Source organism: Hemicordylus capensis, chromosome 1 (genome assembly GCF_027244095.1).
Source record: "Hemicordylus capensis ecotype Gifberg chromosome 1, rHemCap1.1.pri, whole genome shotgun sequence".
Lineage (NCBI taxonomy): Eukaryota > Metazoa > Chordata > Lepidosauria > Squamata > Cordylidae > Hemicordylus > Hemicordylus capensis.
The window spans coordinates 53563102-53588887 of NC_069657.1; the positions used below are offsets into that span (position 1 = coordinate 53563102).

The 25786-nt window shown below is 44.6% G+C and overlaps 1 long non-coding RNA gene across 2 annotated transcripts; it reads left to right on the forward strand.

Moving 5' to 3' along the window:
* The first annotated feature begins 10246 nt into the window (after nucleotides 1–10246).
* Nucleotides 10247–23798, forward strand: LOC128340327 (uncharacterized). Of its 2 annotated transcripts, none has more exons than XR_008313601.1 (2): nucleotides 10247–10581; nucleotides 23627–23798. It is a non-coding gene; the product is annotated as an uncharacterized LOC128340327 (long non-coding RNA). The 2 variants fall into 2 exon arrangements; XR_008313600.1 differs by lacking the exon at nucleotides 10247–10581 and adding an exon at nucleotides 14800–15014.
* Nucleotides 23799–25786: the final 1988 nt, after the last annotated feature.

A 25786-nucleotide genomic window follows, 5' to 3' on the forward strand; every position in this document is an offset into this window, starting at 1 on the left:
CAAGGCCCTCTACAATAACCTCACTGCTGGATCATATTAGCCATGCTGAGCAAGGGTCAAGAGAACAGGTGGTAAGGCGCAGTGTCCCAAGTATCTTGTCCACATCCTTGGCAGTCACAAACTGAAATTGATCCAGTTTAACCACACAAGTGGAGCTGCTGGACAGCTCCACAATAGACTCTGCAGTAACTGTAGAGTCTACTGTAGTTCAGCTCGAATATGAGAGATTTTATCTGCAAGAAACCTCATTTTAAATGTCACAAAGGGTAACGGATGGATCCAAATACTCTTTCAGGGGAGAAGGGGCAGGTACTAGCCGTCTCACAACCTTAGAAAACTCCGCTGGATGTGAGCTTGCAGAAGCAATGCAGGCCGAAAAGAACTATATAAAACTGGCCTTGGGGAAAAGAAAGAGAGACAGAGTCTCAACCTTCCTTCAGTGGCTAAAGTCCAGACTCACCCTGTGTGCCATTACAGGAGAAGGGCAATTTTTGCTGATCTCCTCTTCTCTCTGAAGCCAGTTGTGCCTCCCAAAAATATTCCCTGGCCGTCAACCATTGTATCTGGGGCTGGTGGGAGTTGTAGTCCAAGTCTGAGAACCCCTGCACCATGTCACATTGACTCTGCAGTTTATTACCAAGAATTATCAGAAGTTATAATGCACTGAAAGAGCCAAAATGACATCGGTAAGATAATTAAAGCCAATATCATTAATCCCATTACAGTCTTCAACTTTCCAGAATGGAGAGGCAATCATGGGAAATGCTTCACCTGTTGAATCTCTGCCCATAACACAGCTGCTAATGTCCCAGAAACCTTTTTGTGAGGGAGAAGACAATCCTAGGCAGAAAAATGCTTTCAACTAAATAAATGAGTGGCCTAGAGAAGAGTTAGTGGAAGAGGATGCTGCAGAAAGAATACAACTTGCTTATTTCAAGGTACTTGCAGGCCCTTTGCCAAGATATTGCTAAGAGCTGCTCCTTGAAGTAGCAGCCTGAAAGTGAAATATCACAGAGGCAGGGCCCCCTCCTCCCATATGGCTGTGTGTGCTTGTTTTGTAACAATTGCTGTCACCCTGAATTTCCAAGAAATGTCTCCAACGGAAGCTCAATTTTTAATAGCAATGCAAGCTTGTTTGCTTCCATAACTGCAGCTATAAATAAGAAAACAAGGTTGCCCTGGGGGCGCTGATGGAAGAGGGAGGGGTGCATTGTTTACCACCGTTTTCCTTCTGCGGCCTGCACAGGCCCCCTCGCTCGAGGGCAACATGTGTGTATACTCCAGGCTATGCAAATTACCTCTCCCTCCACCGAGTGGGAAACGAACCTCTCTTGGGCTCATATTAAGGCAGTCTGAAAAGGAGGTTAACAAGCTTGGTAATTAGGCAAACTGAAAGCCTGCCCAACACGTTGCACCTTTCCAAGGCTGTGTGTTGATTATTATTACCTTGATACAATGGCCCCGAAGTACAGTTCAATGATTTAAATCTCAAGCACAAACGAGGCACCCACCTTTGCACCAGTTTCCCCGGGGGGTGGGGGTGGTTGGTAAGCAGACTGGGCTCTTAGCAAAAGAATAAATAAATAAATTTTGAAAATCAGCGAAAACAACCATTATAAACAAACTAAATTTGCGCAAGGTGAGGGAGGTCTGACAGCAACAGTCTCCTTTTGTAATATTCTTCACTCGGAGGGTTGCACCAAATTGGATTTCTCTCTCACCCCTCACCCCAGTGGTCAGCCATATGTGCCTTTCACAGTTGTGTCTAAAAAAGAGAAAGGAATAGACGTACCTTTCCCCATTACTACATCTCCATGCCCAGAAAACTTCACCTGGTGAATTTGTGCCTGAAATACAGGAATTAAAGCTGCGTGAGCACTATCAGAACAACGGCTAGGGAGATTACTTGGAAACTTCTGCATACAAGCATGCAGATGCTCTTTCCAGAGTGACCCCATCTGCTAAGGGAAATATCTCACAGTGCTCACACGTAGCCTCCCATTCCAATGCAAACCAGGTATGTGCTTAGCAAAGGGGACAATTCATGCTTGCAACCACAAGACCAGAACTTCAGAGTGGATACAGGTTTCCCAAGGGGTTGTTGCCACATAGCAACCCTCTGGTTCACATTTAACACATACCCATCAAATGCTCTTTTCGATTACTCAGATGGAGTTTGTGCACTTCTAGAGCCCTATTCACATGTGATGTTAACACTCATACAAGATGTGTGTGGTGCATGCAGGTACAGATCCGTACAGATTCTGTACACTCATATACAGGGGCTCACCTAGGTAATTTTGATGCCCAGACCTGAAAGGCTTCAGAGCCCCCCCCCCCGTTCACGAGTTAAAGTTAATTGAGTTTTTGGTGCCACAGTTCAGCACGGCGGGGTGGTGTGGTGGCAGGAGGCCCCCCCGGGTCTTTGGAGGCCCCCCTGGATGTTGGAGGCCACGGACTGGGTCCCCAAGGTCTGGGGTTAAGAGCGCCTCTGCTCATACAGTGGCGTATCGGGGGGAAATGGCGCCCAGGGCAAGCTCTGGCCCTGAAATGGCACCCCCCGGCCCCCACATACCTGTGAGGGCGCGGCGGCGCCCCCCAGGCGGCAGATCGCCGGCAGTGGCAGCGATTCGGTGGTGGGTCGCCCGCCAAGTGTGGCAGCGGGGGTGCGGCGGCGATTTGGCGGTGGCGGGCGGTGGCGGCAGCCCGCCCGTGGACCGCCGAGTGCGGCGGTGGCTGGCTGGTGGCTGGCATGGTGGCGATGGGCTGTAGTGCGGCCCGAGCGGAGGCGGCAGCGGATCGCCCGCCGAGGACGGAGGGCAGGCCACAGAGTGACGCCAAGCCTGCCTCCTGGCCCGGCATCGCTTCCCAACTGCGCAGGCGCCTCGATCCGGGGGGGCGGGGGGGAACCACTTTTTGGCGCCCCCCACGTGACCCACCGGGGTGGCGCCCGGGGCACGTGCCCCCCCGCCCCCTATCGTTACGCCCCTGTGCTCATACACATGTTTGTGTGAATGACTGTACCTGTGTTCATTTTAAAACTGAACCTGGATACAGGTCCTTCAAAAGCATGGTATAAAAAGGAAGTGTACTTCTGTACCTGCGTTTAGCATAACATGTGAATGCCTATGCCTGTGTACAGAACTGTACCTGTGTACACCGTACACTTGTATGGGTCTTGAACCTAACGTGTGGATGGGCCTATTATGTTTTATGAATATACAGATGTCTGTACACTCGTACACATTTTTGTGTGAAGGACTATACCTGTGTTCATTTAAAAATGAAGTCTCTCCTTGGTGTCCCAGGTTGAGGCAGTGGCCAGAAGTGCCTTCTATCAGCTTCGGCTGATACGCCAGCTGCATCCATTTCTTGAGTTAGACGACCTCAAAACAGTGGTACATCTGCTGGTAACCTCCAGACTGGATTACTGCAATGCGCTCTATGTGGGGCTGCCCTTGTACGTAGTCCGGAAACGACAGTTGGTCCAGAATGTGGCAGCCAGGCTGGTCTCTGGGTCATCTAGGAGAGACCATATTATTCCTGTATTGAAGGAGTTACACTGGCTGCCAATATGTTTCCGTGAAAAATACAAGGTGTTGGTCATAACCTATAAAGCCCTAAACAGCTTGGGCCCTGGGTTTTTAAGAGAACGGCTTCTTCGTCATGAACCCCGCCGCCCATTGAGATCATCAGGAAAGGTCCGTCCGTATTTGCCACTGGCTCGTCTGGTGGCTACTCAGGGAAGGGCCTTCTCCATTGCTGCCCCGAGGCTTTGGAATGCGCTCCCTAGTGAAATAAGAGCCTCCCCATCTCTGACATCCTTTAAAAACTCCTTAAAGACGCATTTCTTCACCCAGGCTTTTAACTGATATTGTTTTGATTGTTTTGAATGTTGTTTTTAGAATATTGTTTTAAAATTTTAAATTGTGTTTTAAATTTCTTGCTTTTAAATTTTGTTTTGTTTTGTTTTTGTTTTTAATTCGTGTTTTACTTTTTAATCTTGTAAACCGTCCAGAGACGCAAGTTTTGGGCGGTGTAAAAATATGATAGATAGATAGATAGATAGAGAACCTGGATACGGGCCCTTTAAATGCATGGTACAGATAAAGAAGTGTATTTCTGTACCTGCGTTCAGCATAACATGTGAGTGATTGTACCTGTGTACACATCTGAACCTGTGTATACTGTGCACTTGTTGTATGAGTATGGAACATAATGTGTGAATGGGCATTTTGAAACCCAATATAAAGTGCCAAACTGGCACTGTCAAACCCAAGACAGAGGGTAGAGTGTCTGTCAAATGCAGCATCTACTGTTAAAAAGGTTATGGAAGAGACAAGTGGATATACTTACTTACTTACATTTTTATTTCTCTCTCCTCCCCCTTCCCTTCCCTTTCCTCTCCTTCCCATATTTATAAACTGTTTGACATCTAACCCAGGTGGTGCACATGTATTAAAAACACAGCAACTATAAAACAAAATAAAAACATTTTTCTAAACAGAACAAAAGCAACAATTTAGAAGCCTTTTAACTAAAACCCTGAGAAAACAGGTGCTTTTTAAAGGCAGCCAGAATTAGAGAAGCTCCTATTTTGACAGGGAGCACATTCCAAAGCCCTGGGACAGCCATAGAGAAGCCCTGGCCCCAAGTTGCCACCAAACGGGCCGGTGGCAACCATAGCCAGAGCTCCCCAGATCATTTTAATAGGCAGGAGGGTTCATGACAGAAGAGGCACTCTCTTTAATACCAAGCTGTGGAGGGCTATATAGGTAAAACCATCACTTTGTATTTTGTATCCTTATCCCTAGGTTAAGGGTTGTGTGTGTGTGTGTTGCAGGCAGCCCACACACACACCACACACACACACAGCCGAGTGGCAAGAGTTCTAGGCTGAGGAAGGATCCTCAAGAGGCACAGAGCATTGAGGGATGCCGGAGGACTTCCTCCTCTGCCTGCCTGCTCTGCTGCTTGCTACAGTGCGGCTCGTGTGCCAGAGCTTGTAAAAATAAATCGGTCATGTGTGGGGAGGCAGGCAGGAGCCTGCCTCCCCACCAGCCCTGCACCCCGCCAGCAGTTTGGGGCGTGTGCACAACCTAAATAAATCAAAAAGTGCCACCTGGGAGAGGTCCAGGAGGGAGAGCTCAGTCTCTCTACAAAATTATCCAAAGGGCACAAGCATGGAAGGGAGTGTGTTGCTGGTCATCAGTGATGTCTTAGGCTACAGATGTTATGACTCTTACTAACATTCCAGGTGGCTTTGCAGTCAGTATTGGAGAGGCTAGCTGGAAAGGTGTGTGTGTGTGGGCGGAAATCCTACAATTATAAACTATTCTAGTTAAAATGCTGGAAAATGCTGATTGCCTGATTCTTCATATTGGAATGCTGGATCAGCCCATTACCACCAAATATAAAGTCCCATAAGTCAGCAGCACAATCAACCCATACATATTTTGATTTGAGGGGGTGGGCCTCCCAGGCCAGAGGGTGTGACTTCCTGGAAGGCTTCAGCCACAGCAGCTCTTGCCCTGCCAATTAATTACTGCAGGCAGCCATCCACTAAGAAATGGCAGGCACATCTAACTGCGGTGGGCTTCCATCCTTGAGCCACTTCAGGTAGGTGGGCTGCCCAGTTCATGTGCTCCTAATCAAGCTATTCTCCCCTCTTCCTCCCTCCCTGAACTTCTAATTAAATGTAGCAGTCTCAAGAGTTCAAACCATACGTCCCCCTTTTAAAATCACACCCTATTTTGTATTGGCTGCTGCGCAAGGCTGAGAAAGGATATTACCGCTTTTTATGATATAATATCCCTCTAATTGGTGCTTCATAGGGCCATGCCTGAAATTCTTGTCAATTTTGTCCTAAAACTCCAGCTTGCGGTTTTCTCTTTGGCCTCAGCATGCTGGAAAAAGCCATTCAAGGCGTGAGGCGACTGGTATTGCACAATTCAAAAGTACCTTAATGTGTCAAAAATGTTTGGGGGAAGAAAGCGCCACTGTAAATGCAATCACGTACATTGGTGTCCCCATTGTTAAGCGAGAGGCAAAGTATTGCTAATTGTCCTGCGTTTTAGCAGGGTTTTTAAAGCATTATGTCGTAAGTACACCGAAGGGTCAATTTGTGAAGTGAAATACTTAGCATGCAAAGCGTCATACAAGATGCTGTGTAATACTTGACCTCTCAGCATAATAAATGTAGCAGTGAAACGCTGAGCATTCAGGCAGGCCTGAATAGAGCCTCTGCAGAGGAACAAAACCAGAAAATGTTCTCTTCATTCCCTTCTCTTTTTTTCCACTAAGCGAAAATTATTCTTTATAATGGCCATTGCAGCAATTAGCAAGCATTTCGGAGTGGGGGGGGGGAGGAGGAAGGCGAATAAATGTGCAGAAATAGCCATTTCTTAGTGGAAACGAGATTTTTGTATGGAGGCTGCAAACTACTTGGAGGTATATGGATAATGGTTGCCAGAGCTCTCTTTGCTTCAGAATACAGCGTGGGTGGGTCTAAAGATTTCCTCTTTGCAGCTAAATGTTTAGACATTTGACTATTTTAATTTTACTCACAGTCTGGCTCGATTGACCCTGTTTCCCTCCATTGATCATTTCTTGTATGCCTGGAAGCAAGTGTGCAGATGAGGACGGGGGCCTTCCAATTAGAGCTGTGTGTGACACGCAAGTACAATCAAGGGCTGTCCGCTGAAACTGCTCCAGTATTTTAAATTTGCCTTCCCAGATCAATACATTTTAATAATTCAGCATGCTTGGTAGGCAGTTGTTGTTCTCAGCAATGATGGACAGCCTAATTAGAGGTTGATGTATTTCTTCCCCCACCCCCAGAAGATTAACTTTCTAAAAGTTTAACTTCACAAAAAAGCCAAACTTCTCTCATCAGTGGGTAAAAAGGCTCAAAGTATTCCTGCTAACTTATCATCAGACACTGGGCAAAATTTGGGCAAGTTGTATATTAATAATTTTTGCAACAAAAAAAAAGTTTGACAGGTTTTAGGCTCTTGTACTTCAGAGTATAGTTTCTTTTGTCTCGGGGGAAAATAAAGGAGTTTCATGGACAACAGCAGGAGCAAAGCGTTCTTGTTCTGAACAGGGACAGATCTCAAGCTTCCTTTTTGTTTTGTTATGTTTTGAAAAAACCTCTGGATCACTAATGTGTAATGCATAACTTCTTATATACACTCCATTTAGATTACCAATTCACCAAGTTTCCTTCTTCCTTTTCTCCCTCCATCTTTTTCAATTCCTCTGCTTCTGGTTGTCAGCAGAGTAATTTCTCAAACTGTGGTCTCTGACTGTTTTTCTATACAGGCACTTATTTCATTTAATTCAAAGACAATAATTTGCTTTCTTGATCATATTTGCCCAACTCAATATTTGACAAAACATCCTAGTTTTCTATTGGTGGCTTAAACAAGGTCCACTGAAGAATACTCTTAATGTTTCCCATACAGAGATTTTAATATAAACATATTTTTGGAAATTACTGGAGTGACCAATTAAACAGTCATTACATGCCGCAAGGTATGGAGTTTGATTGTACTTAGGGTAGAAGGTGGGGTTGGAATGGAGGGACATGATAGAAATAATAAGATATCTATAATGTATACTTAAATAAAATGTTTTCTTAACTCATTAAAAAACCCCAGAAAGTTTCAAACCACAAATGGTAAAAAGCAATAGTGAATTGACATATGGTATATCTGTTGATACTTTAACCACATATTTAAAATATGGATCACTATGCATATGTATATTTTAATTACAGCTGTCTTCTGTGGAAAGGGTTTTGGTGCTGATAGAAGGGTCAGTTATCTGTATTTCATTTGATTCATATTGCATTTAAGGTAATTTTATGAAAAAAAAATGAACTGCCTGTGTAAGTTAATTGAAGGAGCCCTTCATTGTTGCCAAATAATATTAGTTGTATTGAGGTACTGTAGTAATATTTAATTAACCAATTCATTGTTAGAACTAAAGACAGTTAACTATAAAACTGTGTACCAGGCAGTTTTACAAAGGACTATCCACCATCAGCCCTATTAAAGATAGACATCTCCCTCCCCGCCCCCAAGAAAAGAAAAGAAATTGGCTCAACTGCTTAAAGATAATCATTGCTATATTCTGTTAGTTTATTGTGAGAAAATGAAATGAGCACAGATAACAAACAGAATAAAATTGGGTACCAGATAAGCACAGAGAAATATAATCTGCAATTTGATTTTAACTGCAAATAACATGAATATTCTTTGAATTAGGACTCTTTCATGATATGGACCTTCTTTCTTTTGAAGACCCCCTCCAACTCTAAATGAAGCTTTTTCTGAAAGCAGAGCAAAGGTGCAGTCCTAAGCATACTTACTTAGAAATAAGTCCAATTAAAATCAGCTCAAGACACATGACCCATGGTCCCTGTACCAGGGATTCCCAGATGTTGTTGACCACAACTCCCATCATCCACAGCTTCAGCGGCCTTTGGCTGGGGATGATGGGAGTTGTCGTCAACATCATCTGGGAATCCCTGTTCAGTGTTACATGGGTGACACTGTTTTTTTCAAAACAGTGTCACCCATCCCATGAATGCTTCTGCTCACCCATGCTTCTACTCACACATGGAGGAAGAGACATTTTCTTCTGGCAGCAGTTCCATATGCCTTATTGGGTGCTACTCAGGATAGCCCCATGATCTTAATTGTATGGTATGCTCAGGAGCTGCCACTGGAAGGGGAAGCTTAAAAGTTGCCCCCGCAAGCATGTGCAGCACGTGTAGGTTGGGAGGGATCCCAGGCACAGGGACTTAATTCTTAGTAAACATAGTTAGTATCAGATTGCCATATTTAAAAAACAAAACAAAACAATTTAAGTTGGCTTTTGGTGGCCAAGGAAATTATGGAATGTTGCAAGAATTTTAAGATTGAAAAGATTGTGGCTATTCTTATCTGATGTGTACCAACTAATATGTTGGTACCCAACTCGTCTTTATTCTTCAAAACAGGGTGAACGACAAATCAGATCAGTAAATGCAATTCTCTTTTGACAAAAAGGGCAGAAACAAATGTTATGGGGCAAACATGAGTTTCACTTACTGTATTTGCCTTGTACTGGAAGTTTTTCACACTCGACTTTTGAAGCCCTTTAGCTTGCATCTCCTCCAGAATGGAGGGTGTGCGTTCACATATTGGGCAGATTTACCCCAAAGTCCCTGTGAGCTCTTGGGGAGCACTTCACACACAATTTGGGTTTTTCACTGAACATTAGCATGCAGCCCAATTTACATATGGGGTAAAAAAAAATCGACCTTTTGCATCTAGTTTTTGGGATAACTTTGAGTTCATATTAAAGCTTACCAGAAAACTCACGGTAAAGCCTGCTGTGTGGAGAACTCCCTGGTAATGCAGGGACATTTTCAGGGGAGAACTAGTAGCTGTGAGACAGTCATTAACTTTCCATGCTAGCCAGTTCTCTTCTGCAGATGCCCTCCTGCTGCTGTCCCCCCACCCCCCAAGTCTGGAAGAAGCTGTAGAGGAAAATGTCCTGGGAGGGGTGCATTTGCAGGGGAGCACTGTATGACATTGGGGAGGGGATTAACTGCCCCACCTGCAAATTCCTCCCCTGAAAATGCCTCCCCCTCCCCCCACACATTTGGAAAACACATTTCCTGATATAAAGTGTATTTCTGCTCTATATCTTTCCTGTTTTATTCATGTATGAATGACTCAAGTCTAGTTAGGCTATATTCAGCTACTTACTGGTACATCTTTAGGATCTGTATCTCCACACAATGAGTTAATAAACTGTTGGGCATTGTTCACGTATCTCGAGTTAAGAGGCCAGGTTTCTAGGTCAAAAGATATATGTAATCTGGGACCTCATTCTTAAGAAATCAGCCACTAAGAAGGTAATTAGAAAATGAGCATTAAAAATCTGAGTTCAGATTCCATCCAGGTTCATCAGTACTTTTTAATTCTTCAGTTTAGACGCTAAGTTTGAAAAGTGGTTTAATAACAGGTTCAGACATTTTGAACCAGTTCAAATACATTTCAATAATATCATACTATTTTTTGCTTGTATTGCAACTCTATACAAGAAAATAAATAGATAAATAAATAAAGAGATAAAATACATCATGTTTCTCAAATTAAATAGTTATTTAAGTGATTTATTTTTTGTGCATTTTTAAAAAGAGTCTTACAAACAAAAAGCAACAGGATTGAAAACACAAAACAAAACAGGAAAGTGCTTGGTTTAGGATGAACAGTGGAAAGGAACCAAGGAGGAAATGTAGTGCCAAGTAGTAATAATAAACTTTCTGCCTGAGTTAAAGAATCCTCCATATTGAGTGGAGGCCTTGTTGCTGGACAACAGCCTGTGAGTTTGCAGACCTCTGCACAGGAGGACTGCTAGTCCTAGGATCTGCCTACCAATCTCTCCTGCTCCTCCTCCTCCTCCTCTTCTTTTCAGATGTCTCACTGGGGTGTTTTCCAGACTACGAGAATAGTGCCGGTTGAAGTGTTGCAAAGTGAGATGGTATGAGGCAGCGGCTTAAAACAGCGAGTACAGTGTTTCTTGGTGCGTTTTTCAATGCATTGTGACAGGATCTTGTCTGTTCATATTGCCCACCACTGCAGCATATTTTCCAGGCAGGGGGTGTCCATATTCCACCTGAATTGCATTCACTGCCCCCCCACCCCTATTTCAGGCCAATAGGGTCATGGAGGTGATGGGCCAGGGTACAGCCATTACCACCACCACCACCCCACCATATGTAAGGTCATTAAGCTAAAATGCGGATGTAGCAGTCAGCTGACTGCTTTAGCTGCTTGCTTGCAACAGGATTAACCAATGTATGAATCACTTCTGTTTCCCATAAGAAAGAAAGAAGAATAGCTCTTTGTTCTGTAAGTGCGAGGGATAACGGAATACACAAAAGTTACACTTGAAAACCAGAAGGATGGTGTATGCTAACTAGCAGAGATGGGAGGGGGAGATAGTGGAGGGCTGGTGTGACTGAAACTTTGTAAGTTTTCCTATATAAGCCTGATGCTAAGTTTTCTGTGTGTGCTTGGGAGCGATCCTCAGCACCTTTATTCTGTGCAGAATAAACTTTGAAAGATTTCCACCCTTGGTGTGATCATTGATTCTTTCATGCCAGGCACAAACCCCAATTTTGGGACAACAGAGGGGGTGGGGAACCGCTGACATGACAAACTCTTAAAAAAAAAATCTTGGTGCCTTTGCGCAAAGCTGCCAGCAGTGGGAAGCGCAGCTCAATCTGCTCTGCTTTGCACTAGCAAGAGTATAAGTTAAGGCCGAAAGTGGAAATGAAATGGAACAGAATTATTTTTTAAAAAAAATACATATCAAATTGCAGAGAAATATGTGACCAAAAGCTAGGTCCAAAAGCTGAAATGAGAGTGAGAGGAGATTGCGCCCTTGTGCAGGAAATGGAGCAATAACATTTTTTAAAAAAGTGGCCGTACATATCAACAGTTCCTTGATCTGCCGAATGAGCCAGCCAATCCATAGCGCACAAAAAAGGAGGAAATATGAATGTGTCCTAAAAACAAGTCTGATTAAAAAACAGAAACAAATGTGATAGAAATCAAAAGCCAAAAGCAAATGAAAATTCGGTTGCACTTTTGTGCAAGAACCAAGGTGGGGGAAAAAAATTTCATTGACGGGACAGAAAGGAACTGTAAAATTCAACAAATGGTTGCACCGTGATTTGAACTGTCCATAGCACACCACACTGCAATGCATATATGACGGAGCAAGCCTCCTACAATGGAAAAATACAGCTACTTTCCTGCAATGCATATACAACGTTATAGGGCTACAACACATCAATAAAATCCAAAACAAGGCATCGGAAATATGAACGGCACCCTGCTGACAGCAGAGTGACTGCGATGTCAGAACATGGGAAATATGGAGGGGTACTTAGTGGACACGTTGTGAAACTGTTGCAGGGTGTTATCTGGAAAACACCTGGGAAATACAATTTATTTCATTCTGTATATAGATGGAGCAGAGAAGAGTCCCCATCACCCTCAAAAGAATCTCCTGATTACTGAAGCACTTATTTTGCAATGATTACTACTTTTTGCATATATGGTTCAGTTCCAGTTCAGGTCTAAGGTGACCAAGAGATTTTAGGTTTGGGATAAGTTCTGGGTCATTGGCGGGGGGGGGGGGGGACGGGACTAAATCAGTTTTTGTGTTCAGGTTCAGTTTTCCATGCCACTTAGCATAGCTCTCAGTTAAACTGGGTTCATGTACTGTAGTGAAATGAATTGTGAGCTTCCTTCTATAGAGTGTGTGTCTGGGCTTGACTTGTTTCTTGGGTTGGGCTCCTTCAAAACCTCTATGCAGTTTAGGATGGCTATTCCTTCATTGCATAGAGTAGGATTAGTGACCATGTTCCCAAGTGCAAGGAAATTACAAAACTCCAGTTACTTGCCTAGCAAGGGTACTAGAAAGGCAGGTTCTCTGTATGTGAGTGCTTTGAAATGTGGGTGACAGGGACTCTTCTTTTTGAATACTGATGGAATAAGCCAGTTCTCAAAACTAATATCATTTGTATAGTGCTCCATATATATTATCTCACAAATGGCCTAGGTGAATGTTTCATTTCACTGCCGTCCAGACTATGGTATAGTCATCCTTTGCCAACTACGAGGGTTCTATTCTGGCAAAACCTCGCCGTTGACAAATTTGTGGTTGGCGAGCATTTGAAATCAATGGGAAACTGGGGGTTAGGGGAACTGTGGTCTCAAAAAGACTGAAAAATCAAAGAAAAATACAAAATATTTGCCCAAAATCACCTAGAATCCCTTAAAATAATCAAGAATAAGCAAGAGGAGTAAACAAATTGAACCTCTGGGAAATTTTGAAACCCCCCCAAACAACTCAAAGTCATTTTAAATCAGAGGAGCTGGCAGTGTCAGCAAGAGGAATGAGCAGATTGAACGTTTGAACCAAAATTGCAGAACCGCCCCCATCACTACAAAATCTTGCTAAACCCCTGCTACTCAGGTCACGGTTGGCGAGACCAGTCACAATTTCCCAGTCCCAGATACTCAAAACCGTGATTGGGAAAACCATTGTTGGCGATGCAGTCATTGATACAGTCATTGTTGACTGTATTACAAGTGTGTGGAAGCCATCAAGCTTCCCAACAATTTTTCAGTGAAGTGTCTAGACTTAAAATAGTCTTGAAGAGATGCTAAAGGGCCTTGGCCTTCCTGAAGCACTTGAGTATTTTGCATAAAAGAGGCCTGTTTCCATGCAGTCCACACACCTCTCAAATGAATAGGGTCCCTCTCTGTCACTACTTTGTTCATACTGCTGTTTTTTCCTCCTTGATGCTAATTTCCAAAAAGGGAGTCAGGGATCCCTGTTGAGAGACCTTGGGTGCTCCTGTACATAGGTGGCGCAGTAGGAGTGGCTGGACATTGAGGCAGCTCTCATTGGAAGCTTGAAGGGACCGAGCTGATTTTTAATTGATCTGAGAACAATTAGATTAATTTCAAACTTGAGATGGACATCAAGGTAACCTAGCCAACATTCCTGTAATATTACAAGTGGAAACATGGGAGGACCGAACCTCCTGCCACAGTTAGCTCTGTTCACAGGATTTTCTCCCTCCACCATAGATGCACATGGCCAATAGGCTTGTGCCCGAAACGTTTTGGAGGCAATTGTAAAGGCCTCCGAAACGTTTCAGTGCTGGGGCGGGATTTGGTGCTTCGGCACCGGCAGGGGTAGTACTTTAAGGGTGGGGGAGGGTGTACTCACCCCCCCGCCGTGTTTCTCCCGCTGGCGCTCTCCAAATTTCAAGCCCCTTGGGGTGGCAGCGTTCCTCCCTGCCGCCCTGTTCCCCCCGTTGGCCGGAAGTGGCCGGAAGTTGCGAGTGCGCCCATTGTGCACTCGTGCGCACGGCAGACGGGTGGACGCGCGCTTGCAACTTCTGGCCACTTCCGGCTGATGGGGGGAATGGGGTGGCAGGGAGGAACGCTGCCGCCCTGAGGGGCTTGAAATTTGGAGAGCGCCGTCGGGGGAAACGCGGCGGGGGGTGTGAGTACACCCTCCCCCGCCCTTAAAGTACTACCCCCGCTGGTGCCAAAGACTATTCGGGCACATCCCTAATAGCCAAGTATGTAATCATCAACGTCAATAATGATAAAATGCTACTGAAAAGCTGTTTTCAGAGGACTGTTAGCACTGTTACGGCAGAAATCTGTAATGTGAATTCATTGTTGGCCTTTGGGAGAGCTCTTAAAACCTATCTTGACCTGGCCTTCCAGGGTTTTTAATTTATTGTAATTTTTTTTCAACTGCTGTAAGTGCTTGACCTGGTTCTCCAGGGTTTTTAACTGTTTAAATGTTTTAACTGTTAATTAGTAATTAGTTTTATGCTGTTTTTATAGTTTTGATTTTGATTGTTAATTGATTTTAATTGTTTTTACTTTGATGTAAACTGCAATTTTTGGAAGGGCGGTATATAAATCGAATAAATCCTCTCTAATAAAACGCTTGGTGTCCGTCCGTGGACGGACACCAAGCGTGCGTTCGTGCCTCGACTGTTCTGAGCATGCGCGGAGCGCATGCTCAGAACAGTCCAAGAGAGACACGACCGCCAGCACCCGGCGGCCATGTTGGGCGGCCAGAAGCGGCCGCCCGAAGAAGCTGGGAAGCAAGGAGAGAGGCGGCGGGGTAAGCTGGCCGAGACGGCGGCAGAGCCGCCGTCTCGGCCAGAGGAAGACGGGCGGGGGGCCAGAGGAAGCCGGGCGGGGGCAAGAGGCGGCGAGGAAAGCCGCCCAAGGTGGTGGTGGAGCCGCCGCCAAGGCCTGGCGGCGCCGGCAACGCCCGGTGGCGGAGACACTTTGGGTCCCTTGCCCGGCCGGGAATGTTAGGCGGGGGCGGCCCAGATCGGACCGGCAGCGTGGCCATGGAGGCGGTGGCAAGGGGAAGACTGGGCCCCAACTGACTAAAGTTGCCGGGTGAGTGGTGGGTGGAGCGCAAGACTTCTGGGGAGGGGGGAGGGCAAGAGGGAGTGGGGGTGGGCCCGGATCACTTACTAGCGCCCGTTATTTAACGGGCCTGAAAACACTAGTAAATAAATAAATAATCAACCACCTACCTTTGTGAGTCAGACATGGAGTCAGAAATAAGACACCACACCTACAGTCTAAAGTGGTACAGCCCAGAATTCCACTACCAAATTCTGCATTCTGTGTAGATTGGCTCATAAATGTTCTCCAGGTTTTTCTGCATACCAGCTTCATCTTCGAATGAATAGTTAAAATTCCCTATTTAAATTAACTGCCATGTGCTCCATGTCCCCATAATGAGACTGAACAGATTCAGCATTACTTGACTGCAAATTGTATATCAGGTTCTTTCTCAAGTAAACTTAGGCTTGTATGTGCTATGCCACTTACCTGACTTCTTCAAAATAACCCAAATCTAGAAACACAGTGATAGTTTTATGTTAAACATTTCAATATGGTTGTCTAAATTCTGTCATGTCTAAAGTTCAAAATAAGTTGAATGATCCTTACCTGTTTTATAACATTACTAAAGTTTTCCCACACACTTATTGGTGGCTTCTCAGCACCAAATATTGTGTCTTGGACTTTAAAACGCATACAATTATAGTATATGAAAAATACCAAGCTGTAATTTTCCAGTGCACTAACATGGAATTTCAGCCAGCTCATGTAAAGTACAAAACTTATACCGGTACTTCAGTTCATATGAAGTAATTGACCCCACTTTCTGTTTTCTTAACAGATACTTTTAAATAAAAAGCCCAATGAGCTCTAAACAAATTACACAGAAAGTGTTCAAGCAAGAGGTAGTTATGGTAATTCATAACTATGCTTATAGCAGTAATTGGAATTATTGCAATACTGGAATAATGGGAATTTTGGAATATTTTGTACGTATTAATTACAAACTTCATCCAAAATCATACACAAGTTAGAAGGCCAAAACAAAATCAAAAACAAACAAGGAGGCTAAATTTCTGCATTTCTGTCAATTATTGCGTGTTGTCATATGGAAATGTTACAGTAAGGCTGCAAGTCTTTTGCTGTTCAATGAGTTGGAATTAAACATGCTAATTTAAGGTCTCTTTCAAGTATTTTATTTAACTACTTTGGCCTTTAATTCCTTTATGCAGCATCATTTAATGTAATGTTATTTATATATATGAAGCATGTTATACTTATTAACCAATGTGCAAAAATCTAAACTACAGATTTTAAGTAATGGGCTAATTACAGGACTTTAAAGCCACCTACTGAGTTTTGCTAAGCTTAACAACAGGTTCACTGAACTGGATAAATTTATTCAAACTTGTGGAAATGAGCCCCATTCTACATGCAGTCATACTGGGAAAACACACAAATTATTCCTCAATACTAGTTTAATGGGTCAAACAGTGAACCTGAATACTGAACATATATCTGCATCTTGAAACAGTAGAGAAGCTATAGGCCCTTGGAGAGAAAAGAAAGTGCCTATTCATGGCTTCTTCCTCATGTTTGTAAATAATTTTTTTTTAATTGTTGGAATGAGTATAGTCGTTTTTCAAAGGGCTGGATCCAAAGAACCAGGAGTGGGAGGAAAATAGCGGCTAGTGCGGTCCTGCAAATGCTCGCACAAGTGCAAGAATTTATCACAAAAGCCATAACAGATAGATTCTACAGCAGTTTTCCTGCTTCCACAAAAGGTTGTGCAGACTCCTGCAGAAGAACATGGTCTGATATCTGAGAGAGCTGCTGTCAGTCACAGTACTGGGCAAGATGGACCAATGTTCCTACTCTTCTTATCATAGGTCTGAGTTGGATCTTGCATATGAAAACATGAAAACATACATCTGCCATATATGTGTCAGACTACAGGCCTGGCCCAAGGCTATCCAGCACCTGAAACAATGTGGGAAGTCACTGTTGCTTACTCTTGGAAGCCCCCAAAGCATACCACATGCCAATTTCCACTTCCCAGTCTTCCCTGACATGAGGGTGGCAGCTGCACTCTTCTTCTTACCATCCTTCTCCCATTTGTCCATCCTGCCCGGTACTGGGCAAAAGGAAATATGTGGAGAACTCAATGTACTTCTTCCTCCTCCATGCCCGCCCCCTGCCTTTTCCAATGGCAGAGACTAGGGTAGATGAGGAGGAGGGAGAAAGATGAGTGGTGGTGGCAGCAGGAGCACTGCTGCCACCACCTGCAAATAGGAGAGGCCGCCTGACTGCTAATGAAGCAACTGGAGAAGTGGCCAGAAGTGGTGGGCTGCAGATCTGTAATCAGAAGTGGCTGCTACACTATATGCCTCATTAGCAGGCCAGTCATTGGCCCATCTAGTTCAAAATTGTCTACTCTGACTGGCAGCAATTCTCCAAGACATAGGAAGCTGCCATATACTCAGTCAGACCATTGGTCCATCTATCTAGCTCAGTATTGTCTTCACAGACTGGCAGCGGCTTCTCCAAGGTTGCAGGCAGGAATCTCTCTCAGCCCTATCTTGGAGAAGCCAAGGAGGGAACTTGGAACCTTCTGCTCTTCTCAGGGCAGCTCCATCCCCTGAGGGGAATCTCTTGCAGTGTTCACACTTCTAGTCTCCTATTTATATGCAACCAGGGTGGACCCTGCTTAGCTAAGGGGATAAGTCATGTTTGCTACCACAAGACCAGCTCTCTCCTTTATAGCTTGGGCAAAGGTATTTCCTAGACCTTCCACCTACAATACTTTTAAATAGAGATACCAGTTTTGAACCTGGGATCATCCATACACAAAGTATATTAATTAGAGCTTACATTATTGACTTTAAAAGTCACATACCTGAGAACTAGTGTAGTTCAGTTCTTTAAAATGTATAGTGGGGTGGGGTGGGGCACAGTCTGTTAAAATGTAAGAAACAACACCAAGCAGATTAAAATTCCAACCCACGCTAGCTTTAACTTTGGTCACCAGAGCAAGACTCAATAATACCGTCTCACAATACTACTGAATGATGTTCAGGTTTTGGCAAGTCTCTTGAGAAAAGGAATTCTACAACGGAGGGGTTGCCACTGACAATACTTCTCTACAGCTCCTTTGTGGTCCTCGCTTGGCATACAAGAAGTGAGCTCAAGAAGGCACCCATATGGGAAAAAGCAGTCTCTTGAGTAGGCTGCACTTGAGCCCATACAAACGGAGAGCTGTATTAAGTGACTGGCACATCCAAAAATTGTCCTTTGGCAGTATTCCAGTGAGCACAGGATTGCTGTGAAGTCAGACAAAGAGCAAACTGAAAACCATATTAAAAGTGCATATGCACAGTAAATAAAAATGTGTGCGATCCAGCCAATGTTAATGCCAAATTCATCGAAATGGGAAAAAGTTAAGCATGTTCTTCATTCTCCCTTTGAAATCAATGGGACCAGCAGTGTTTGGCTTTGACTGGATTGTGCTCAATCTGTGTAAGCAATGGGCAATAATGTGCACAAACCGAGCTTCGGGCACAGGTTTGGTGCCACAGGGCGAGCGGGAGCTTTCAGAAAGAGGAGAGCATGTCCTTACCTGCCCTCCGCTGCCCTATGCAGCTTCCTGCTAGGGTGGCACATGGCACCAGCACACACATGGCATCCATGCATGTGCATGCATAATCTGTGTGGTCAGCATAGTGTTACTGACCATGCAAATGGCATCCACGGATGCCATGTGTGTGCTGGCACCATGCATGGGTACTTGGGACACGCGCTGCTCCAGCAGGAAGCTGCATGAGACAGCAGAGAGCAGGTAAGGAGCTTGTCTCCTCCTCCTCCTTTATTTTATTTATTGATTGTAAAATTTCTATACCGCCTTTTATTAAAATAATCTCAAGGCAGTTTACAAATAAAATAAAAACGACACAATAAAAATTAAAATAAAATATACAAATACAAATACAAATAGTTTAAAAAACATGAACAATACAAAGCAGCAGGAACACTTATTTAAAAGCCTGGGTAAAAAGCCAAGATTTTACTTGCTTGGCCGGGGGAGCGGAGGCTCACCAGGGCACTTCCCAGACTAGCTGCTGGAACAGCAGCACAATGCCTCCATTTGGGCAAATCACATTCAGGACGTAAACAGCAGGAAAGCAGTCTCGCAGCAACTAACAACCCCCCCCCCCCCCAACAGCAACTTTTTCACGCCGGATGTACGATGTCCTTGCTCTACATTGCAGCTATTAAATTCGCAACAAGGCATTGGAAATGTGAATAGTACACTGCTGTCCCCATACGGACTGCTGTGTCATGACGCAGGAAGTGTGGAAGCATGCTTCCAAGATATGTCCTGACCCTGTTGTAGGGTCTAGTCTGGAAAGCACCCAGGAGAGCTTTCAAAGTCTGGGGGCAATGACTGAGAAGGCCCTGTCCCGTATACATGTCAGGCGAGCCTCCCTCATTGTCAGCACACAGAGCAGGGCCCCCTCTGGTGACCTCGTCAGAAACCCTTGGGAGCAGGAGGTCCTTCAGGTATCCAGGGCCCAAACCATTTAGAGCTTTAAAGGTTAAAACCAGCACCTTGAATTGGACCTAGAAACAGATTGGCAGCCAATGTAGCTCTTTCAAAATGGGGGTAATATGGTCCCAATGGGCAGCTCCAGATAACATCCTAGCTGCCACGTTTTGCACTAGCTACAGTTTCCGAATATTCTTCAGGGACAGTCCCACATAGAGCACATTACAGTAATCTAGCCTTGACATGACTAAGGCATGGGTAACAGTAGCCAAACTTGCCTTCTCGAGAAAGGGATGTAGCTAGTGCACTAGCCGAAGCCATGCAAAGGTACCCCTGGCCACTGTCCCCACCTGAGCTTCCAAAAGCAGAGCCAGGTCCAGCATTACCCCATGCGCCACACTTGCTCTTTCAAGGGGAGTGCAACCCCATCCAGAACCAGTAGAATCTCCTCATCCCGATTGGCTCTCCTGTTGAAGGTACCAACAGTACCTCCATCTTGCCCAGATTCAATCTCAGTTTGTTAACCCACATCCAACACATCACTGGTTCTAGCCCCTGATTCAGGACGTACTGCTTCCCTAGCATCAGGTGACAAGAAGAGATAGAGCTGAGTGTCATCTGCATATTGCTGACAACTCCGAGTCCCAAGATGACCTCTCCCAGCAGTTTCATGTATATGTTAAACAGCATGGGGACAAAACCGAACCCCATGAGACTTAGGGAGAAGAGCTGGTCTTGTGGTAGCAAGCATGACTTGTCACCTTAGATAAGCAGGGTCTGCCCTGGTTGCATATGAGTGGGAGACTAGAAGTGTGAGCACTGCAAGATATTCCCCCCAAGGGATGGAGCCGCTCTGGGAAAAGCAAAAGTTTCCAGGTTCTCTCCCTGGCTTCTCCAAGATAGGGCTGAGAGAGATTCCTGCCTGCAACCTTGGAGATGTCACTGACATTCTGTGAAGACAATACTGAGCTAGATGGACCAATGGTCTGACTCAGTATATGGCAGCTTCCTATGTTCCACAGGCAATGGCCACGGAGCCGAGCATTAGTTGACCCAGTAGTTGACCCTTCCTCCAAGAAAAGACTGAAGTCACTCCAAAACAGTGCCTCCAATCCCTATACTTGAGAGGTAGTCCAGAAGGATACCATGGTCAAAGGTATCGAACGATGCTAAGAGATCCAGCAGAACCAACATGGACGCACTCCCCTTGTCTAACTCCCAGCGTAGGTCATCCACTAGAGCGACCAAGGCAGGTTCAGTCCCATTATATCCAGGACAGAAGCCAGATTGAAAAGGGTCTAGATAATCTGTATCATCCAAAACCCTCTGTAGCTGGGACACCACCACACACTCTAAGACCTTGCCCAAAAAGCTCCCACTTGCCACAGCGCCAAACCTGTGCTTGAACCTCAGTTTGTGCACATCCTTAATAGGTAAAATAAAATCAAGTCCAAAATAGTTTGGCTGACATACAGAGTAAGAATGCAGAGGTACAGCAAGAGAGCCGCCTAAACTTCCCAACTAACTACACTGGTACAGCATGGAAGCAGCAATTGTAATGCCATCCTCTTCCCCAGGACGCCCTCTGTGCTACCTGAGAGCCAACATGGTGTAGTGGTTAGAGTGCTGGACTAGGACCAGGGAGACTCAAGTTCAAATCCCCATTTAGCCATGAAACTAGCTGGGTGACTCTGGGCCAGTCACTTCTCTCTCAGCCTAGCCTACTTCACAGGGTTGTTGTGAAAGAGAAACTTAAGTATGTAGTACACCACTCTGGGCTCCTTGGAGGAAGAATGGGATATAAATGTAATAATAATAATATGTTCCTAAGGGTTGTACTGTCTTTAGGGATATATTTTTGGGTGGCACAGAGGGCTTCCTTGTGGAACTCTCTGCCACAGGATGTGGTGACAGCCAACAACCTGGATGGCTTTAAGAGGGGATTGGATGACTTCATGGAGGAGAGGTCTATCAATGGCTACTAGTCAGAGGGCTGTGGGCCACCTCCAGCCTCAAAGGCAGGGTGCCTCTGAGTACCAGTTGTGGGGGAGTAAATGGCAGGAGAGAGGGCACGCCCTCAACTCCTGTCTGTGGCTTCCAGCGGCATCTGGTGGGCCACTGTGCGAAACAGGATGCTGTACTAGATGGGCCTTGGGCCTGATCCAGCAGGGCTGTTCTTATGTTCCTGGGGAAGGGGAGGGTGTCAAAAATTGCCACTTCCCGGCTACACTGGTGCAGTTTGTTGGGAAGTTCTGTTAGGTTTCACTCTGTATCCTTGCTCCGTATGTCAGTCAATGTGAAGTAGAGATTAGACTTCTAATTTTATTACATTTATTTTATTTTATTTATTTTACATTTTATATCCCACTCTTCCTCCAAGGAGCCCAGAGCAGTGTACTACATACTTAGGTTTCTCCTCACAACAACCCTGTGAAGTAGGTTAGGCTGAGAGAGAAGTGACTGGCCCAGAATCACCCAGCTAGTTTCATGGCTGAATGGGGATTTGAACTCGGGTCTCCCCGGTCCTAGTCCAGCACTCTAGCCACTACACCACGCTGGCTCCCCAAACCATGTAAATGTACATTATCTAGCTGCATCAGTAGATCTGGCTTTAATAATATGCAAGTCTATTTCGATTTCCATTAATTGTCTCTACATTTACACCTATGTATGTGGTGTAAAATATGGTGTGTCATAGTTCCAAAAATATGTCAGTGGCTAGCCTTTTTTGGAGGAGGGAACCTGCTCATCTAAATGATCTACTCAAGTGAGCAGGGTAATGTCAGAGTCTCACATTCACAGCAAATCACTTTCTCTTCCATAAACTCAAAAATGACAAAATTGTTACTTTTGCAGTTTAGGGAGAGAAGGGGCAGTCTGGCATGAGTTCGACTTTATGAACTCATGCCATGTGAGTAGACTGCTCACATGAGTACATTTCCTCTGTCAGTCATTGGCTTATCATCAGAACCAACATTGTGACCCAGTTTTACCCCACTTTTGGTGTCAATGCAAAAGTTGTCTGCTGGCAGTGACATCTAATCAAAACAATCTTGTAGTCTTATTGGCTGCAGAGATGCATGCTGTTCTAAAACAAACACAGATGAGGATATACATATGAAGATATATAAATGAAGATATACAATGCAAAGACAATCCTAAAATTATTCACAGATTTTGATGTAAAACATTTCTACACCATAATCCACACTAGTTCAAAAGAATATTTCATTTAAAAAAAAATGTAATTGCTCAATCTACAAGATTTGGACATTCATTTGCCTGCTGTGGTTATCTGAATAATCTTTTTTGTGAGTGACACTTTTATAGTGATGTATATCGTCAAGCATGTGCTTTAGGGGGTAATTAGACTGTGCTCTATAACCCTGTTTTATAAGGATGTATGCTTTATTAAGTATTGCTTTAATGTACTGCTGTTACATAGAAATGATTTGGGGAGGTTTTTTAAAAAAATCGAATGCAACCCCCCCCCTGCGCTTTTTTTTTTTTTTTTTTTGCTAAGACTTCACCCAGAGAAAGGAGTTTTAAAGAGCAAAGTGGAAACCTGGCAGCCTTCAAAACCACCCAAATGGCATAGGGCTGAAATACATTTGAGGTAGCTAATCAATGCTGTGTTTGCACATACCATTAAATATATTATACTAAGTTTAGATTTGATTTCTATGCTTCTTTTATATGGTTAAAAGGGAATACATTTGAATTCATGCTGATACTGAAAACACATCCCCAGCTCCAAGTTTCTTGGGTTTCAAATCATTTCCATTAACAAACAGCTATTTGCCCTCTAATAAAATATGTCATTATGCTTTATTCATATTGCACAAAAGAATCACTGAAAAATCGCCCCAATGATGGCCAATAATTACACATTTGGCTCCTGCACAAGCAATGAAGAAATCGGTTCATTGGGGAAAGCAGGTGCTGGGGCATCATGCTAATAGTCAATATGTGCCACACTAATTAGCCATTGCAATTGCTAAAATTAACAATTAGCTAACATGCAATTCTCATTTTGCAGGCTGCAGTTTACTTTGGATAATCCTTGTATGTTCTTAGCAATTATTCTGACAGCTTATTACTTTTTTATTTTTTTAAGGTCTGAGCACAGCTTTAACATTTGATGAATCAGTCTACCCGTTCAACACCCGTTCAATGTTCAACAGGCATTAAGAAACAACGGCTTTTCTTCGCAATTTCAAAGGAATACATTTGGAGCTATTTATTCATAACTTTGTATTGTTCAAAATATGAATATTTGATAAGATGAAGATTTCTTCATCTCATTTGTATGCTAGGATTGTATTGGTAGCACTAGAGGGTGGTTTTTTCGTGTGTGTTTTAATGATAGCAAGATAACAGAGATGTCTTTTTAACTGAATGAAAAAGCTGCCAATTCAGCATGAAGTATTACCAGAGCAATTTTGGTTAATGCTTTTACACAATCTGTGGGCACATCCATATTGGCAACTAAGTTGCCAGGTTTAGTGCAAATCTGGAACTATGGAGTGCAGTCCCTGAAGAAAAAATAAAGGGCTGATGTTGTGCAAAGCTTTGTATGCCAGCCATACGGCCTCTTGATTTGGCTGCATGCATGGCCCGTGGCTTCCAGAAACTGCTGTGCAGAGGGACCAGGGATCAGTATAGGTTGTACAGCCACAGTACGCACACTGTGTTAAGATCTGCTGAATGGGATGGGGAAGAAAGGGATGGGGTTGTGGTTCAGTGGTAGAGTATCTGCGTTGTATGCAGAAGGTCCAAAGTCCAATCCCTGGTATCTTCAGGTAGGGCTGGGAAAGAATCCTGCTTGAAAACTTGGGAGAGCCATTGCCAGCAAGCATGGAAAATACAGAGAAAGATAGACCAGTCTGACTCAGCTTCCTATGTTCCTATGAATGCGGACACCCAACTAGTGTTTGTTAGTAGCCTATATGGAAACATGCTGTATCAACCGTGGTCTACAAACAAGAGGTGGTGAGATCCTCAGATGTAGAGAAGGTTGTCCCCACCCCACTTTTCTCACAACACTAGGTTCATCCAATAATTATGATTGGCAGGAGATTTCGGATAGACAAAAATTTAGGATGGACAAAAACTATACATTGCATAATTAATCTATGGGTTTCATTGCCAAAAGATGTGGTGATAACGACTAGCATGGATAGCTTTGGGATTAGGCAAGTTCGGGAGGACAAGTCTATCAGTGACAAGTCATGATACTTATATAGGCTGGCCACTTCCAGATTCAGAGCAGTATGCCCCTAAATGCCAGTGGCAGAGGACCCATAGCAGGAGAGGATGTATGCCTCTCCGGCTTGTGGCCTTCCCTAAGGCAGAGGAAGGCCACTGTGGGAAACAGGATGCTGGGCTAGCTAGGCTTTGGCCTGATCCAGCAGAGCTGTTAATGAGGCGAGTCTCACGATCGGTGAAACTTGCCGGGAAGGGGGTTGTGGGGAGAGTGGGCTTAGACCACTCTCCCTACAGACAAGCAGGAAAGCAGCCCTGGGCGGCCGGATCGGCCGGATTGATCACGGAGCTGGCAGGGGCTGCAGGGATCAGGGGCCGCGCGGCCCCCGTAAATTCCAGGATGCCTCGCACAAGTGTGTGTGGCATCTTGGAGGGACCCCCAGGGCCGGAAGGCTTGTTTCAGCCTCCTGGAGGGGGTCTCCTTGTGTGTTGCCATGGCGTGGAGCCGTGCTGCCGCAACACACAATCAAAAAGACGGGGTTAGCAGAGTGCTCGTTCCGCTAACCTCATCTAAAGAGAGGGGTAATTAGGAAGGTTTGCTGCCGGGAGCCACACGTCTTCCGTGGCAGCAGACGATCGGGCAGAAGTGAGCTAGGCTCCCTTAGCCGGCTTTTGCCCAATTGTGAGAATCCCCTCCTTGTCTTCTTATGGGTTTTTATTAAGAATATGTATATACAAAAAGTTATCCAAGTGAAGGAGAAGATGGTCCCCTATTTCAAAGGGACTCACAATCTAAAGAAAGAAAGAAAAGAAAAAAACCTCGAGGGAGATACCAGAGACTGTCACAGGAAGGGATGCTGTGCTGGGTTGAATAGGGACAGTTGCTCTCTCCTTGCTAAAAATAAGAGAGCCAAAGTGCCTCTTTGCCCAGTTAGCAGGGTGGTGGTGGTGGTGGTTTGTTTCCTGTTTTTTCCCGACTATGGTTGGCTTCAGGTTTCAGGTGGACCTTGCAAAATGGTGCTCCATGAACTGCCTCTACCTGGGCAGACCCTGAGAAAGTTGGCTGATGTAG